At 34.5% G+C, this 20635-nt stretch overlaps 1 long non-coding RNA gene and 1 pseudogene across 1 annotated transcript; one reads left to right on the top strand and one right to left on the bottom strand.

Annotated features, from left to right (window-relative positions):
- Positions 1-534: 534 nt before the first annotated feature.
- On the bottom strand, positions 535-6006 carry LOC120150381 (annotated as a pseudogene).
- LOC120150383 lies at positions 2916-20622 on the top strand. Its single transcript, XR_005518524.1, has 4 exons — positions 2916-3038; positions 6412-6421; positions 12658-12662; positions 20611-20622. It is a non-coding gene; the product is annotated as an uncharacterized LOC120150383 (long non-coding RNA).
- The last annotated feature ends 13 nt before the right edge of the window (positions 20623-20635 follow it).

The raw sequence follows: 20635 nt of genomic DNA, 5'->3' as shown, positions 1-20635 counted from the left end.
TATTAATTTTATATTTATATATTTTATAAAACTCATTGTTTTAAATTTTGAGAGAAATTCAAATTTATTCATGAGTTTTATTCCAATATTTCATATCATACAGAACTTTGATTTTATATAAGTATGTACAACGTTATTTTTCCCTAATTATATACCAAAAAAATTTAAATTTGATTCAATTTTATATAATTATACAAATAAATCAATCTAATAATTTTCATATCAAGTAAATGTAATTATTTGTTTATACATCTTACCCCTCCCTGCATTTATATATACCTTCTCAAAATTCTATAAGCAACATTTAACTCCCATCCGTCCTGCTATCTGCACATAAGATTTCAACACCAATGCAACACTGGGTTTGCCCTGCAGATTATTCTATATTTTTCTTTTCAAGTGATCTCCGGGATGTGGCGCTTCGACATCGGCGTGCAGTGAAGCATGCAACAGAACAGAGATTAGCATTGCATCGAGTCACACATACGATATAATAGAATTAACCTTTGGGATCATGTTGCAGATCAGCCAAAACACTTTAAACAAAGAGGAAAGACAACAGAGATTCGATTCTGGTCTACAAAAATGTAGCAAATATTTTATGCGGAAAAGGTTGGTTCTGTTATTAAAATAGAATGAAATATTCAACACATCCAGTGACTGACTAATTTACTATACAGAGACTTTTGAGGACAAGCCAAGGACACCCCATAGTTGAAGAACATAATATACCTGCCTGACTGTTACGCCGCCAAAAACGCTCTTCAAGATTCGATGCTCAGACACTAGCTGAGATTTCATTTTTGGTTGGTTTATCTTTTTTCTTTCCAGCATCTTGTTGAGCTTTTTGTACGACAGCCTTGTTCGGAACCAATAATATGAAGATATTCCTGTCTTTGAAGTTCTTGCTTTCCTCAGTTGCAAGCTGCGGATCAATATGGTGGTTTAGGATTACAGTTAAGAGCAGCTTTCGGATAAGGGATTATAAATGGCATATGAAATCTGAACAAATGCATTAAAAATCACAAAAATAGGTGAAGGGGGCGGCAAACACTATTGGAAGCATAGACTCAAACACCCTAAGCTAGAGAGTTGCTAATTATGTTGTTCACAAATCAGTTTTCAGTTTCATTCTTCTTGTCCAACCAACAGATATTACCCGATCTACTGAAACATTCAATGATGACAACTTTCTACTTGTAACTATTTGATGACATTTTCCAAAATATAAAAAATAATTAAAAACGTAGCACTTGAAAGAAATTACATTGGTTTGGGATAAAGCAAAATTTAGTCCCTGAACTTGACTTCTCCTAACTTGGTCCTTGAAATTGAACCTCTTTTTTGTCCACATTAGCCCCAGAAGTCTGACAAATTTTCCCAACTTGATCCCTGAACTTGAATTTTTGTCCTTTTGATGTTGTGGCACTCAGAAATTAAACGACATCATCACAAAAAAACATTTTTTAATTCTTTTAGGTGATGATGTGGCACAATCTTAAAGTGTCATGTCATCAAAAGGACTAAAAATTCAAGTTCAGGTGCCAAGTTTGGAAATTTTGTAAAATAGCAAGACTAATGTGGACCACAAAAACCATCCAGGGACCGAGTTTGGAAAAGCTGTCAAGTTCATAGACCAAATGTTGCTTTATCCCTTTAATCAAAATCCTACTAATTAATGTTACCTCTATTGGTAGAAATGCTTAAAATATTTTCTATTTCAACTTGGACTGTTTCAGGTTGGCAAGAAGTTTAAAATTTGTGTTCTAAGCATACCGCTTAATTCATGATTTCATCGGAATACATATTACAATAAGAAAACTGCTGGAAATTTGAGAGCTTTATATGATGATGCTTACACTTTTACCCTTGAACATTGCATTTTTGTTATCGACGAAAGAAAAAAGTAGTAATACATCATAAATGTACCTCCCCAACATCATTCTGGAAGCGCCTGATGAGTTCCATAGCCATATTTCTAAATTCATTTTCTCGACCTTTCAAGTTCACTATGACCTTAACCTGAAAGGATAGATCAGAATATTTCACTGCTACTTAACTCCAAAACAATATATGGCCTATACGTATCATGTCAAGCATAACAATTATACAAGAACCTTTAAAAAAAGAAGAAAAACTTTATCACCATTGTTCAGAAACTTCCTTGCAGATTTCAAACGAACAACATAATCATGTTGATCAATGTTATAACTGTTCAAAACAAAAAAATGCAATTTAGACAAAACAATAAACAAAAAATTGCTATTTATTGTAGCTTTGGAATAAGATTCTTGATAGAAGCCAGAGTCAAATGAGTAACTCTCACAACTTTTTACCCCAACTGTTGATGAAGATAGTTTTGATCGAACAATGGCACTTGCATGCCAAGGAAGAGGCTAGGGAAAGTTGACTCAATACCAAGTATGATCACTTCACTTAGATAGTATCATTCATATAACACTACCATGGTAATTTCTCAGAGTTTTCTGATTCCAGTGTTAATGAAACCAAGACTTAAATGACACTTGTATATTGAGGAAGTCACAAGCCTAAAGCCCTATTAATATCAGGCTTTTCTTATATTTGCAAAACTCGAGGAAATACACAGCCTCCAAAAAACTAGGTTAAATTGCAAGCCTTTGTATAGGGTTTATGCAGAAGGATAGGTTGTGTCATTGTGTGTTTATCATTTATCGTGTAAAACTGAAGGTATCAGGGTATGTCGTCTTTCTTTCCCAAGAGAGTTTATCGTTCATCATATAAAATTATAAATCATCTAAGACCTATAAACTAACAAAACTCAAGATATTAAATAGTACGATTATAGTTCATTTACCAAGTCATCGGTGCATAAAAGAAAAATTAGACACCCACAAAAAAGATACTAGGGTCAGACTATGGTCATTGGGAGATAGAAAGAAACTTTTAACAGCAATAAAATAATCATGAAGCGTGCTTATGAAATAAATTCACCGAGAGAAGCTAAGTTTGTAAATTATGGATGATAATTACACATCAACAAGACCAAAAAGACGAAGGTATTGTGAGATTAAAGACAAAGAACTACATAGAAGTATAATGCAAAATACTTACCCCATTTTCAGCTCCTTAAGATCTATGCGATTAGCTGACAGTTGAAATAATAGTTTAGTCAGCATCAATCCGCAAAAAGGAAAGTTCAGATATGAATGAAAGAGAAATTCAAAGGGAAGTGCTAAATCCACAGTCAATCTGCCTGGGTCCACAGGATCATATCATAAAGATATTATTAAATTAGAACAGAGCTACTTTGCCACCAGCCAGATGTTATATGACTTTAGCATTCCCCAATGAGAAAACTCTAAAGAAGAGGATGTTAACACGCACTTTTTTTCTGCTGTACTTTCTTCTTCTTTTGCTTTCATATCTATACTTACTGAGGAAAAGGTAAAAACAAGTATATTAATACACTTGAAAATGAACTTTCAAAAGGAAAAGATATGTAAAACTAAGACTACTAATATAACATTTTTTTAATATCAGTCCAATAGTGATGCCTTCAACAACGTGGACATGACTACTAGATAACATCATTAAGACATCAATTTTCATAGGAATTAATATGGGAATTCAGTGTCTTCAGTAGGGTAGATGAAGAGACCTGGTAGACTCAACTGATTTTCCCCCACCCTTTATTTACATCACATTGAGACGGTAAATAGAGTTACTTTTGTCTCATTTAAAAGGGATGTTCCAAGCTTTAAATTTCTCTTCCCCCAGCTTAAATTTCAAAAAGAATATCACAATTTAGCTGTCACTTCTATTTCACAACAATTTCTTCTAAACTAGTAGGAGAAAAATTCCATAAACACGTGAATAATAATAAACTAAAACTATTTCTCTCAAGTTAGCATAAAGCATATCATACTTATAATCCGTTATTCTGACAACAGGAGGATCTGCATCAGGGGATAATATCACCTGCAAAAGTGGTATTAAAAAAAATTTCAGCATCACCATTACATACACACAAGAAGTTCAAAGAAACTTTGTTTTCTGAAAGAGAAAAAATATAAGTTCTGATGCACTTAGCATATGGTACTCAAGTAAATTCTATATAAAAAAAAAAGAAAAAAGGAAAAAAACAGAGACAACGAACAGATGGAAGTCTAATGTAATACCAGCTTGAATGTCGTATAAAACCTTAATTTTTTTTTTTTTTGGTATCTTCTTGTAGCAAAGCAGATTGTAGGTTTATAGTGCCCTTAGCAAAGACCGGAATAGCATTAAACACTAGCTTTAACATGTAGTTGATCTTTACATATTATTCTCTTTCTACTGGCCATATGGGCTCAAGTTTTCTCAAGAGACGGATAAAGTAATTCAACTAAAATGAACAACTATGACGCCCAAGGATATAAGCTAGCATCTAGAGACTTATGCAGCAGCAGGAAAATTGGCAAAACCAATACCAAATATGAACTAATGAATACTGTATTCAAAAACTAAGAAAAAAAATCCAAACTAAAATGACACTGATACCTTCTCAGGCAAGTAGCTCATCATATGCCGACTCTAGCATGCAACAAATATCTTATAGGAAACAGAAACAAGGTATTAAACAAGCACTTTGCTTAACATTCATGCATCCACAAAGGGAGAAGAACTAAAGGTATCAGCATGAAAGTTAAATTATAATCATAAAGCTACTCATCCCTGGTAATTAAGTTTGTGGGCTTAACTACATTCTCTTTGTAATATCACTTAATATTCCCATATAATAAAACCAATGTACAACATGGAAATGCCAAAGGCTCTATTTGATTTGATTATCTCCTTAGAACTTGCTTTTTTCCATCCAAAAGTAATTGAAAGATGTGTGTTTGTATGAAGAAAATAATGTTTTTGAAATTGTTACCAAATTACAAAAAATCATCTGTTTTGAAGAACAATGCACAAACTCTGCTGAGAATATCCTGCTACCAATACAAACAACATATTCACAAAACAAATGCAAAACAAAGTGTTACGAACAAGCAAAAAATTACAAATTCACTCGATTGTACAAACGTAGAAGTTCTTGTTACTGACATAGTGAGCAGGGACGGAACTAATATTACAATGGGAGCCACCCCCACCCCAGGCAAAAGTTTTGGTTTAATTCAACTTTAGCCACTGACAGTTTAAACTTTATTCAAAATAAGACTTGGCCCCCTTTTTTTGGCTTAAATACTTCTTAGGTCCCTAAGCAATTTGGAGCCCCCACTATCCTATCCTAGTTCAATCACCCTGATAGTGAGGAAAATCACTGTCACAAACACACAGTCATGAAACAATAGAAATTTAATAGAAATTTAATAGAAATTTAATAGAAATTGACAATAGCATACCAAATCGAGCTCTGCATCTTCAGCCATTTCAATGGCCTGGCTTTTAGACACTACCCCAACCTACACATTAACAAAACAAATCAATTCGACAATTGATAAAAGAAATCAATATCATGCACAAACTGTCATCTTAGCACTAAACACAAAACGGAAAGAAAGGAAAATGCCACTAACCATATTTTGTTGCTCATCAATAAGCCTGACAGAATCAGACCTAAAACCAAAGCAACACAGAAACAAACATACCCTTCAAATTAAAAGGGGGGGGGGGGAGGATGAAAAGAACAAAGCCACCCAATTATGCAATTAAATCAAATAACAAAAGTGAAAACCTGATGGTGGATAAATCAAGCGCCTGGTCTTCATAATTATTCTTGGGACGACCGGTAGCGGAGGAACGAGAATCACCACCACCGTAACGGGCGATTATAGTAGAAGAGCAGTGAAGAGAAGAAGAAGAAAAACTATTTGGGATGCAGAAATGGATGCCAAAGAGCTTGGATTCGATGGAAGAGAGAAGTAAAGGTATGGTCTTGGTGGGTCTAGTCGGGATGGTCTTGAAAGGGAAGCTGGTGGTAATCCCAGCCATGGCTACGGTTCTACACGCGAGAACAGGAGGAATATGCTTGTCCTCAAAACTCAAAAACCATGTTGTAAATTCAAGTGTGTGATGTAAAGGGTAAACTACACGGGTGACGACCCAACTATGATCAAAATTCATTTTGACCACCAATGTTTCAATTTGATTAAAAAAGACCACCAACTATTTAAATGATTCAATCAGGTCACTCTACGTTAGTTTAATCGAGATAGTGACTTGTCCGTTAATAAAATTGACATAATTATACATTTGGTCCTTTATATTTATAAATCCTATCAATTTGGATATAAATTATTTTAGTTAAAATAAATTTAATCTCCTATTAAATGGTAACACATGCCATTATCTAGTTGGAGCATATTTTTTAATTTTTATTTATGTAATATATTTATTTTTCTACCAATAAAGTAGTGACACGTGTCACCACCTTATTAAAGTGAGAAAATAATAAGTGAAAGTGCGTCTGGATAGAATCAAATTTAGGTCACCCGTTTAGCCAAGGTCACTCCTAAACCATTGCACCAAGTCCCCCTTCTAATTCTAAATCACATGTTTTATATATTTATTTCATTTACTGACAGAAAAAAAAAAGAAATAAAAATACAAATTGAGATAAATGATTAAATTAAAATTCAATCACATATTTGAATATAATTTACAAAAAAAATTAATGTTTTTAATTTTTATTAATGGAAGAAATAATTCTTAAATTTTATTAATAAAAAATAATCTTTAATTTTTATATGATAATTATAATTTAATATTTCATATATCTATTAAATTATAATTAATAAATAAAATCAATAATTATTTATTCGAATAAAAAATAAAAAATATAAAAAATTATAAATTATAATTAATAAATAAAAGTCAATAATTATTTATTCAATTAAAATTTTAAAATATAAAATATAAAAATTGTAAATTATAATTATTTATTCGATTAAAAAAATCTTAATTTTATTAATTTCAATTTTTTATACTTTAAATTTTTAATTGAATAAATAATTATTGACTTTTTATTTATTAATTATAATTTAGAAATTTTTATATTTTATATTTTTTTAATCGAATAAAAGTTAAGAATTATTTATTCCATTAATAAAAAATAAAAATAAAAAATAAAAAAAATATAAATTATATTCAAATATGTGATTGAACTTTAATTTAATCATTTATCTAAATTTGCATTTTTATTTCTTCTTTTTTTCTGTCAGTAAATGAAATAAATATATAAAACATGTTGTGTTTTGGAACTAAAAGGGGTCTTGGTACACTAGTTTAGGCGTGACCTTGGCTAAATGGGGTGACCTAAGTTCAATTCACTCATTATTTTCTCACTTTAATAAAGCGGTGACACGTGTTACACCTTATTGGTAGAAAAATAAATATATTACATAAATAAAAAAATTAAGAAAATATGCTCCAACTAGGTAATGGCATGTGTCACCATTTAATTGGAAATTAAATTTATTTTAATTCAAATAATTTATATCCAAATTGATAGGATTTATAAATATTAAGGATCAAATCCATAATTATGTCATTTTTATTAAAGAAGAGTGGCATAATTAAACCATTTAAATAGTTGGGTGGTCTTTTTAATCAAATTGAAACATTGGTGATCAAAATGAATTTTGACCATAGTTAAGTGGTCACCCGTATAGTTTACCCTAATGTAAATATATTTTTACTGTGTTATATCTCTATATATATATATATATAATCTAACATTACTATTAAAATTAATCTCCAACGTTTATTAAAATAATCATTTTATTTTTTTAATAGTTTGATCTCAATATTTCATTTTGCGACAAAAATCTCTTTATAGATTAAAATCATTAGTTAATAAACGGTTAATGCTCTAAAATAAAAAAATTACCCTAAAATGAAACAATATTGTCCAAAATATTCATAATAAGAATTAATTACAACATACATCCTTAAATTATGACCTTTATTTTAAAGTAGTCTCTAATTTTTTTTGTAACATCCTCAATATCAGGTTAGTGACCAAATTATAAAAATTCAGAATTTGGTGATAAAAGTAGAATAGATAAATAGTTCAATGATTTATTTGGAAATATTTCCTGAAAGTTATTAGTAATTATTAAATGAAGTGAAGGGCAAAATAGTCATTTGACTTAGAAATTAATTAAAAATGGGATTGATAAGGATATAAGGATAAGATGAAGGAGATATTTTATCCACTTCTCTTCTTCATCTTCTTTCTTCTTCCTCCTCCATGTGAAAGCTCAAGCAAAAGGTAATATTTCTTTGTTGTTGATTATTAGCTAAAATTTAAGTTGGGTTTTTATTATTAGAAGATAACTAAGTTTAAGGAAAGCTTAAGTTATCTTAAAATCAAAAAAATAAAGGAGTTGTGAAATATTAAAGAAAATGGGTTTTTAAGTGAAATTTTGAATAAGAAGGTTTAAATGAATTTGGAGGATGAATTTGACATGGTATCTATGAGAATAAGAAGTAGAAGTGTTAGAATTAAGTTTGGATAACATGGAAAATTCGATATGATTCTTAGCCTTAAGAATTTGGATGAAATATGGGAGACTATAAAGTGTTGGAATGATAAAAATTAGTTAAAGTTGTTATAGATGAGTTTAGCAATATGATAAGGATTTTATACATGAAAATTTGGGTGAAGTATTGATGAATTTCGGGTGAAAATGGCCTATTTTGGAGAGGTGCATCGATACACTATGAATGTGTACCGATGCACTAAGACAAAATTTGAAGGTGCATCGATGCATTAAGGGGTGCATCGATGCATGGGAATTTCGAACCTAATTTGGGTACCGATGCATCCATAGTGCATCGGTACACTCCTAAAGGAAAAGTTGAAGTTTGGTTTATTAAATTAGCCTAAGTTATTAATACCAAGTTATAAGGTTTAGGCTTTTGATAATCGTCTCAGAAATTATGTTTATGTAGATATTGAGCCTAAACAAGCTACGGAACAATCAAAGAATTAGGATCGAATCAAAGCAAGGCTAAGGTGAGTGCAATTTAATTTGTACTTATGTTATCGAACAAACATTGGCTTGTGTTGAGCCAGTGACGGAGTTACTATGGTAAGAAGTGACTCCTAAAATGTTAATTGATTTGTGATTCTTATGTGACATGACCTACATGATTATATGTTATATGCATCATTATACATGAGTTATGTCTGACATGTTATTCTATGTGTTATGTGATATGTGAACATATGAGATTAAATGAATGAACATAGATGATATGATATATATGTTTATGTGAAACCATGCAAAGTGATACGAGTTATGTGACATATAAATATGAAATCATATGAAAAGTGTAACAACCCGAAAATTTCAAAATAATGTTTAATTGAAATTTGAGGTTAATTATGAAAATTGGTGAAATTTGAGGACTAAATTGGAAGTTCTTTAAACTTGTAGCTTGTTTTAGAGTTAAAAAAAATTAGGGACCAAGCCTTGAATTTACCCTTAAATGTTAGGTATGTTTTGGTTTATATATATGAATACGTGTTTTTCTGTTTTATATACAGAAAACCACGCCCAAATTTCCCTTCTCCTACCTCAACTCCGACGACGATCCCGACGCCGTCCGAATTTCGATCGCCGTTTTGAAAGCACCGTCATGTTCGTTATCGAGTCAGGAACAATCCTTCAATTTAATTGAAGCGAAACGCTGCCAAACACCGTGAATTTCAAGTCAAAGCATCGACGTTTTTTTTAAGCTCAATCGCCTAGAAAATCATAAACTCATCGCCGATCGTTGCTCCGTTTACGACACCTCCCGCACTATCGTGTTCCTTGTGCCGTTCCAAGTCCGCCGGTGTCATCCTCGGTCTCCGTAGACGGCTGCGCGTGGGGAGGTGAAGCGGTCAAAGTTTCCGATTTGATGAAATCGAGCTCTCCGCCGTTCAAAAATTTGAACCGATCTTTGTAAGTATCTCGAAATCGCTCAAAATAATTTTTAGAAATTTTTCCGTAATTTTTAGAGCCCGGAGGACACCTCACGCGCCCACACGCGCTGTCGCTGGCGAGTGGAAGCTGGAAACCGGTTTAACCGGTTTTGAATCGGTTTTGACCGGTTTGACTGGTCACGACCCGACCCGTTGACCGGTGTTATTCTGGGAATTTATTCGATTTTGGTACTATTCTGGGAATTAATTTGAAATGGGTGTTATTTTGGTAATTTTTTCAAAAGTGATATTCTGAGAATTAATTCGAAATTGGTGCTATTTTGGAAATTAATTCGAAAAGGGTGCTATTTTGGTAATTATTTTAAAAAGGGTGCTATTTGTGTAAAATGTTTGACAGTTTGTTGACCACTTTTGACCAGAACTTTGATCGGCTTTGACCGCCTATTAAACGACTGTTAATCTTTTTCAAAAATACATATCCTTACAGTTTTTGACGTCCTAAATCTGTTTTTAGGGTCCGTTTTGCTAAATTCAAACCCGAAAGTCTCCAAATCGTCAGTCAAACCCGTTGACTTTAATTTTGACCAAGAATTCGAAATTTCGGAAGGTCATACTTTATGTTTTTCGACGTCTTGAATTTGATTCCGAAGTCCGTTTTGCCAAATTCTGACCCGAAATTCCTAAATCGAGCTTGTGAACCCAAAAAGGCTTAGTATTTTAATATTTTGATTATTTAATTGAGATTTGGTTAAGGATTGATTCAATAAAAATATGTTATGAAGGTACTCGTGTTTCACCTGAGCAAGGATCAATTAGGTCCGGTGTTGTTCGTTCGTCAGATCAGCCCGAACTGTGTAATACAAGAATTACCCGTAGGTTTCCGTATATTATTTAAGTAAAGATTAAGATTATTTTTATTAGAATTCCAATATGGATTTTTCCAATTCGTAGGATCTAGCACTGCAGCAGAGCGTGATCGACAAACCCAGTAGTAGGCTTCCCTATCCGATTTCTCATACTGTTACAGGTGTGTTTCCTAACATTATTACATTACTGTTTTAAATTGATTCATCCGAATACTGAGTATTTGATATCTGATTTACTGTATATTCTGATATAATTTCTGAATTAAGGTATTTCATACCGATTTTTGAGATCTGCTTATATGACATCTGAATTATCATATATTACTTATTTGAATTCTGATTTATGTATTTCTGCATATGGTTTCCAAGCATGAAATATTTTTATGTTTTAAGTGATTAATCATTGTTTTCACTTGAATACATTCATGTTTAATTTTGTCATTTGGGGGTAATATTGAAGGAAGATTATCTGCAGACTTCTCGGCTTTGTGCTCAGGGTCTAAATGGCATGTGCGGTTGGGTGTATGGTTCTGGGGAACCTACACAATTATGATGTGAACGGATGGTGGTAGTGTTCATGTTTAAAAATAAAAAAAAACATGTTGCATAAACCGATTTCATTGAAAGATTTTATCTGTATATTTTTTTATACTGCTTGGAGCACACTGAGCTTTTTAGCTTATTCTATAGTTTTTACCCTTTTTCAGATAACAACAGACCGTTATTTAAGTTATATAAAAAAAACCCTCTGATTGGGATATGTGGCCACTTAGGTTTGAGTCTATCTTACAGACTGGGTCTGGGGGGTTACATTTGGTGGTATCAGAGCTTTCGGTTTTAAACACTCGGACTGTATATGGGTCCTAAATTTTGGATTTTTTTTTTTAAAATGTCACATTATGTTATGATTTAAAGTTTTCTCAGATCCCTGATGCTAATCTGACACATGTTTCAAATTCTTTCTGTAGAGCCTTATAGATCCAACGATGAATGCTGCTAGAGGTCGTAGGACAGGACGTGGTAGAGGGCGAGTCACTCGACCTTCTGTTACGATAGAAGATCCGATGTCACCACGTGATCCTCCTGTTCCGCAAGTAGATCCGACTCTTTCTCATGATGATCAGTTTACTCCTATGAGAGACCCTCCCGTCACTGAAGATGAGGATTCTGTGATGAATGAAGACGCCATTAATAGAGCTATCTTCCGCATGTTCCAGAGAGCTGCTAGAGCCCCTAGTAACATGATTGCAGTGGAGATTTCAAATTCTCTAGTTACTGCTGGTGTAGTTCCATTCGAGGGTATTACTGGTGGACCTCCGACAGACGCTGAGTATTGGCTGGAGGACACAGAGAGAATTATGGATGAGATGGACCTCAGACTTGAGCAAAAGTTAAAGGGGGCCCTACCTATGTTGAAGAAATAAAGCTTCAGATTGTGGCAATCCATTTCTGGTAGTATTCCATGAACCAATTAACATGGGATCTTTTCAAGACGCACTTCCGGAGTCGCTACATCGGAGAGAGATATCTGCAGGAGCGACGCCAGGAGTTTCAGAATCTGAAGCAAGGTAATATGTCTGTTATGGATTACGAGGTGGAGTTCATCCGATTGAGCCGTTATGCTCCTGGACTTGTTGACACGGAGACAGATCGATGCTTGAGGTTCGAGAATGGACTCAGGTATGAGATCAGGAGTCGAGTCGCTACCCACCGAGAGAGGAATTTTGATGCTTTGGTTGAGATAGCCAAGACTGCTGAGGAAATAGAGCGACTGGGTATGGAGTACAAGAGAGATAGTGATCGAGCTCAAACCCGATTCAGGAGGCCTTCTGGTTCTATTGATTCTTCTACACACCCTATCAAGAGAGACAGGGGTGATTCATTTCCGAGAGGTAGTACGAGTATCAGACCTGTTGCATCTGGTTCTTCAGCTGTTCAACCTTCTAGACATGGTGGATCATCTGGGTTACAACCTTTGCAGACATGTGATTATTGTGGAAAACATCATCTTGGGGAATGCAGAAGAAAATTTGACACTTGTTTTAGATGTGGTTCTGGTGACCATATTATAAGGGATTGTACAGTGTCAGTTTCTGCAGTTCAAACACTAACTCGTACTCCTGCTCGTACTCAGAGTACTGTTCAGACTCCTACGGGTGGTCGTACTCAGGAGAGAGCACCTGGATCAGCTAATAGAGGCCGAGCATCTCAGAGTAGAGGTCAAGTCAGATCTGAGGCCAGACAACCTGTATTGGTTTACACTGCTAGACTTCGACAAGATCGTGATAGGCCTAATGTGACTGCAGGTAATGTTACTATTCATTCAGTTCCATACTTTGCATTGTTTGATAGTGGCTCTACAAATTCCTATGTATCACATTCCGTTTTTGAGGGTCTAAATATTCCTGTTGAGAATACTGAGCGTTCAGTGATAGTTCAAAGTCCCTTAGGCAAATCCATCGTGTTGAATCGTATTTTTAGAGAGTGCCCTATAGAGATCAATGGGGAGATTTTTCTGGTCGACCTAATGGAGTTACCCTTTGAAGAGTTCGATTTGATTCTCGGCGTAGATTAGTTGGACAAACATCGAGTAAATATTGATTTTGAGACTAAGAGAGCTGTTCTGAAGACCCCAATAATCGAAAGATTGTAATGATCGGGGAACGACGTGGATTTCTGACGAATGTTGTGTCTGCCTTGGTAGCGGAGAAGATGATCAGGAATGGTTCCGAGGCGTTTCTTGCTTATATTTTGGACACTAGGAGATCACAATCGATATTGAAGGCATCCGAATTGTCAAGGAATTTCCTGATGTTTTTCCCGAGGAGTTGCCTGGATTACCTCCAGATAGAGAAGTCGAGTTTGTGATTGAAGTCTATTCTGGTTCTACCCCGGTTTCAATGGCTCCTTATCGTATGGCCCCAAAGGAGCTTAAGGAACTAAAAGTTCAACTTCAGGAGTTGTTGGACAGGGGATTTATTCGACCTAGTGTATCACCGTGGGGAGCTCCAGTTCTCTTTGTCAAGAAGAAAGATGGACATTGAGACTCTGTATTGATTATAGAAAACTGAACAAGCTCACTGTTAAAAATAAATATCCTCTGCCCAGGATCGATGATCTATTTGACCAATTTCGAGGGGCTTCTATCTTTTCAAAGATAGACTTGAGATCTGGTTATTATCAACTCAAAGTGAAAGATTCGGTTATTCCGAAGACTGCTTTTCGTACTCGATATGGGCACTATGAGTTTTTAGTGATGTTATTCGGGTTAACTAATGCCCCTGCTGCTTTTATGGATCTGATGCATAAGGTGTTTTGACCTTATTTGGACCAGTTTGTAGTTGTATTCATTGATGACATACTAGTGTATTCTAGAAGTGAAGCGGAACATGAGGAACATTTAAGGATTGTTCTTCAGACTCTAAGGGAGAATAAGCTATACGCTAAGTTGAGCAAGTGTGAGTTCTGGCTCAGCGAAGTGACTTTTCTTGGACATATCGTCTCTGCTGATGGCATTCAGGTGGATCCGAGCAAAGTAGAGGCTATTCTGAACTGGAAACAACCCAGAAACGTCTCTGAGATCCGTAGTTTCTTGGGCTTAGCTGGTTACTACCGTCGTTTCGTTGAGGGGTTCTCCCTTATTGCAGCTCCTCTGACGAAACTATTGAGGAAATATGTTCCATTTGTCTGGTCTGAGGACCAACAAGCTAGTTTTGAGAAATTGAAGATTGTTCTAACTCAAGCCCCAGTGTTGATTCAGCCTGAATCTGGGAAGGATTTTTCTGTCTATAGCGATGCTTTTTATTCTGGATTAGGATGTGTTTTGATGCAAGATAGGAAAGTTGTTGCTATGTGTCACGTCAGTTAAGGCTGCATGAGCGTAACTATCCTACTCACGATCTGGAATTAGCTGCTGTGGTTTTTGCTTTAAAGATCTGGAGACACTACCTTTACGGAGAAAAGTGTTATATCTATATGATCATAAGAGTTTGAAGTATCTGCTTACTCAGAAAGAATTGAATTTGAGACAGCGTCGCTGGTTAGAGCTTTTAAAGGACTATGATTTTGAGATAGAATATCATCCAGGGAAGGCTAATGTAGTGGCAGACGCCTTGAGCCATAAGGCGATATCAGATCTCAGAGCCTTATTTGCCAACTTGAGTTTATTTGATGATAATAGTTTGTTAGCAGAGTTACATGTTAAACCTACTTTGGCCGAGGAGATTAAGGTTAAACAACTCCTTGATAGCTCGTTGCTTCCCAATATTGAACAAGTTAAGCAAGGATCGAGTTTGGAGTATACTGTGGATCAGGATGGTATTTTGTGTTTTCACGGTCGTTACTGCGTCCCTAAAGATGATGAGTTGAGACGGGTTATTCTTCAAGAGGCTCATAGTAGTCCTTATGCTATGCATCCTGGTGGGACAAAGTGTACAATAATCTCAAAGAGTGCTACTTTTGGACTGGTATGAAGAAAAATATTTCAGATTTTGTGGCAAGGTGTTTGACTTGTCAGCAGGTTAAGGCAGAGCACCAGCATCCGTCTGGATTGTTACAGTCAATTAAGATTCCTGAGTTGAAATGGGAGCGTATTACGATGGACTTCGTTATTGGTCTTCCTCTAACTCCTTCCAAAAAGGATTCTATCTAGGTGATTGTTGATCGACTCACCAAGTCAGCGTACTTTATCCATATTCGGGTTAATTATTCTCTGGATAAACTGGCTAAGTTGTACATTTCTGAGATCGTTAGACTTCATGGTGTTCCGTTGTCTATCATATCTGATCGAGATTCGAGATTCACTTCTAGGTTCTGGAAAGCTTTGCACGAGGCTATGGGCACTCGTTTGAATTTCAGTACAACTTTTCATCCTCAAACTGATGGACAGTCTGAGCGAGTAATTCAGGTGTTGGAGGATATGTTACGAGGTTGTGTGATTGATTTCCGTGGTAGTTAGGAAGATTTCTTGTAGTTAGCTGAGTTTGCTTACAATAATAATTATCAGGCAAGTATTCGCATGGCACCGTATGAGGCTCTATATGGACGTAGATGTCGTACTCCTATATGTTGGACAGAGTTGAATGATAGAAAAATTTTGGGTCCAGACTTGGTTCGAGAGACTGAAGATATTGTCAGACTGATCCGTGATCGCTTAAGAGAGGCATTTGATAGGCAGAAGTCATACGCAGATAAGCGACGTAAGGATATCGAGTTTGAGGTTGGAGATCAGGTTTTCCTCAAAGTATCTCCATGGAAGAAGGTATTGAGATTTGGATGTAAAGGTAAACTGAGTCCGCGATTTATTGGGTCGTATCGTATTCTGAAGAAAGTTGGACCTGTTGCTTATCAGCTTGAGTTACCTCCACAGCTCATTCGTATTCATGATGTTTTTCATGTGTCTATGTTAAGGCGATACCGTCCAGATCCAGATCACATCATTCAGGTTGATGAGGTAGAGTTGAGACCTGATTTGTCTTATGAGGAGGAGCCTGTTCAGGTTTTAGAAAGAGATGAACGAGTTCTTCGAATAGGCGTATTCCAATGGTCAAAGTGCAGTGGAGTAATCGTAGCCCTTCAGAAGCTACTTGGGAGACCTTGGAGTCAATGGAGGTTCAATTTCCTCATCTGTTTTCATAAGGTAAATTTCGAGGAAGAAATTTCTTGTAGAGGGGGAGAACTATAACAACCCGAAAATTTCAAAATAATGTTTAATTGAAATTTGAGGTTAATTATGAAAATTTGTGAAATTTGGGGACTAAATTGGAAGTTCTTTAAACTTGTAGCTTGTTTTAGAGTTAAAAGAAAATTCAGGGACCAAGCCCTGAATTTACCCTTAAATGTTAGGTATGTTTTGGTTTATATATATATATGAATACGTGGTTTTCTGTTTTCAAAACAGAAAACCACGCCCAAATTTTTCTTCTCCTACCTCAACTTCCGACGACGATCCCGACGCCGTCCGAATTCCGATCGCCGTTTTGAAAGCACCATCGTGTTCGTTATCGAGTCAGGAACAATCCCTTCAATTTAATTGAAGCGAAACGCTGCCAAACACCGTGAATTTCAAGTCAAAGCATCGACGTTTTTTTAGCTCAATCGCCTAGAAAATCCTAAATTCATCGCCGATCGTTGCTCCGTTTACGACACATTCCGCACCATCGTGTTCCTTGTGCCGTTCCGAGTCCGTCGGTGTCATCCTCGGTCTCCGTCGACGGCGGCGCGTGGGGAGGTGAAGCGGTCAAAGTTTCCGATTTGATGAAATCGAGATCTCCGCCGTTCAAAAATTTGAACCGATCTTTGTAAGTATCTCGAAATCGCTCAAAATAATTTTTAGAAATTTTTCCGTAATTTTTAGAGCCCCGGATGACACCTCATGCGCCCACACGCGCCGCCGCAGGGCGAGTGGAAGCTGAAAACCGGTTTAACTGGTTTTGAATCTGTTTTGACCGGTCACGATCCGACCCGTTAACCCGACTCGACCCGTTGACCCGACCCGTTTACCGGTGCTATTTTGGGAATTTATTTGATTTTGGTGCTATTCTGTGAATTAATTCGAAATGGTGCTATTTTGGTAATTTTTCAAAAAAGTGATATTCTGGGAATTAATTCAAAATTGGTGCTATTTTGGAAATTAATTCGAAAAGGTGCTATTTTGGTAATTATTTTAAAAAGGTACTATTTGTGTAAAATGTTTGACAGTTTGTTGACCTTCTTTGACCAGAACTTTGACCGGCTTTGACCGCCTATTAAACGACCGTTAATCTTTTCCGAAAATACATATCCTGACAGTTTTCAACGTCCCGAATCCGTTTTTTGGGTCCGTTTCGCTAAATTCAAACCCAAAAGTCTCCAAATCGTCAGTCAAATCCGTTGACTTTAATTTTGACCAAGAATTCGAAATTTTGGATGGTCATACTTTATGTTTTTCGATGTCTTGAATTTGATTCCGAAGTCCGTTTTGCCAAATTCTAACCCGAAATTCCTAAATCGAGCTTGTGAACCCAAAAAGGCTTAGTATTTTAATATTTTGATTATTTAATTGAGATTTGGTCAAGGATTGATTCAATAAAAATATGTTATGAAGGTACTCGTGTTTCACCTGAGCAAGGATCAATTAGGTCCGGTGTTGTTCGTTCATCAGATCAGTCCGAACTGTGTAATACAAGAATTACCCGTAGGTTTCCGTATATTTTTAAGTAAAGATTAAGATTATTTTTATTAGAATTCCAATATGGATTTTTACAATTTGTAGGATCTAGCACTGCAGCAGAGCGTGATCGATAAACCCAGTAGTAGGCTTCCCTATCCGATTTCTCAGACTGTTACAGGTGTGTTTCCTGACAGTATTACATTACTGTTTTAAAATGATTCATTCGAATACTGAGTATTTGATATCTGATTTACTGTATATTCTGATATAATTTCTGAATTAAGGTATTTCATACCGATTTTTGAGATCTGCTTATATGACATCTGAATTATCATATATTACTGATTTGAATTCTGATTTTTGTATTTCTGCATATGGTTTTCAAGCATGAAATATTTTTATGTTTTAAGTGATTAATCATTGTTTTCACTTGAATACATTCATGCTTAATTTTGTCATTTGGGGGTAATATTGAAGGAAGATTATCTGCAGACTTCTCGGCTTTGTGCTCAGGGTCTAAATGACATGTGCGGTTGGGTGTATGGTTCTGGGGAACCTACACAATTATGATGTGAACGGATGGGGGTAGTGTTCATGTTTAAAAATAAAAAAAAAACATGTTGCATAAACCGATTTCATTGAAAGATTTTATTTGTATATTTTTTTATACTGTTTGGAGCACACTGAGCTTTTTAGCTTATTCTATAGTTTTTACCCTTTTTCAGATAACAACAGACCGTGAACTAGCAGATTTGGCATCAGGGGAAATCAACTACTTATTTTGTACGAACATATATTTCTATATGTTTTTCAGTTATGTTTGGTGACATTTATTTGCTATAATTTTGGACATATCTGTATTGTTAATATTTTGTTCCATATTATATTTAACGTTCTTTAAGTTATATATAAAAAAAACTCTGAATGGGATATGTGGCCACTTAGGTTTGAGTCTATCTTACAGACTGGGTCCGGGGGGTTACAAAAAGTGACATGAATTACATGAAAGTAAACTACGTGAATACATGCACTTGTGATACACGTGATATGATATGAGATATATGGTTATACATACATGTGGTATGTGACAGAAGAGAAAGAACAAGTGATATGGTTACACATACATGTGGTATGTGACAGAAGAGAAAGAACAAGTGATATGAAATGTATAAATGATAATGCCCATGTTATATGATATGAGAGCTAGTGGTATAGTTGGCATACCAAGAGTCGAGGGTTACCTATGTTCTACGGAACATATGGACAGTTTACCTATGTTTTTTTGGAACATATGGACAGTTACATAGGTCTTTCGGGACAAATTTCATATGTCACTCAGTGAGACTTATACGAGCTGTGGTGACAGCATAAGTGCACAACCTCAATGTCCTCATATACCTTAAGTTCTCACAGGTGTGCATGGGCTAATAAAGAGATTAAACAAATATATTGAATGTGATATGTATATGTGATTTGTTATATAGAATAAATTACAGGATTCAAGTATTGGTTATATGAAAGATATATGATTTTAATTATATGAATTGTATTACATGAAATATATGATGTTAAATGTATTTCTTTATGAAATGATATATGATGTGTATAAATGGTAAGTATATGATTATATGATAAAAGGTATTAATGATGATAATAAGATAATGATAAGAAAGAAGATAATCATATATGTACATGTGTGGATTTGATATATGAATATAAATATGATGGTATATGTGAATGTATGTGTTTTGATATATGAAACGTTTTATGGTTTTTATTATATGTTTTATATGCCTCACTAAGTCAACGACTTAGCGTGTGATTGTTTCACGCGTAGGTTCAGAGAAGAGGATGATTGCTAAAAGTTATGCAAGACAGGTCAGTTTCTCGTTTCCAAAGATCAGATCATAAAAGAAATGTATAGTATGTATTTTGTAATAAGGATAGTGGTTGGCATGTAAATAAAGGTTTAAATCCGATATATTCTAATCGGCTTTGTAAAATCATATGATTGAGTTTTGTAATGTTTTAAATGTGTATATGTAAATGATAAATTTTATACGAATGAAAACTTAGATTTTTATAAATTTATAAGTATTTTGCCGAAGTTACTGTAGCAGTGCATCGATACATAATTTATATTTGAAATTTTTCACTGTTCACGGTATTGTTCATACCATATAGTACTGTTCATACCGTATAATATTGTTCATAAATACGTATTTTTTCAAATTTTTATAATGAAGCATAATTTAATAGAATATTAGTGTATTTTCTTAGTATAAGTTCAAATGTTTTGTTATTTCAAAAAGTCAATGTGACATCTCGGACTCGTATTCGGGTCGGATACGGGTTGGGGTGTTACATTTTTATTATTTCAATTTCATCATCAAACAATGACATTCATTCTAAATTGGTCCTAAAACTTTGAACATTTCAATTCATCCCAAATTATAAGTATATGATAATCACATCTCATGTTAATAAAATCGTTAGGACATGCTATATTATTATATATTTGAAAAAAAATTAGGTTAAATTATGACTGAAACTAATTATATATTTGGATGAAATTGAAAGATTCAAATGTTTAAAGACCAATTTAGAATGAATCTAAAAATTTAATGATAAAATTAAAATATTCAAAAATTTGAGGAATAATTTAGAATAAAAAATAAAATTTTAAAATTTAGAAAAGTTGAGATTAAATTTAATATA

Source organism: Hibiscus syriacus, unplaced genomic scaffold, assembly GCF_006381635.1.
Source record: "Hibiscus syriacus cultivar Baekdansim isolate YM2019G1 unplaced genomic scaffold, ASM638163v2 tig00111022_pilon, whole genome shotgun sequence".
Lineage (NCBI taxonomy): Eukaryota > Viridiplantae > Streptophyta > Magnoliopsida > Malvales > Malvaceae > Hibiscus > Hibiscus syriacus.
The sequence above is the reverse complement of the archived record's forward strand: the minus strand, read 5'-3'. Positions and strand labels throughout refer to the sequence as shown.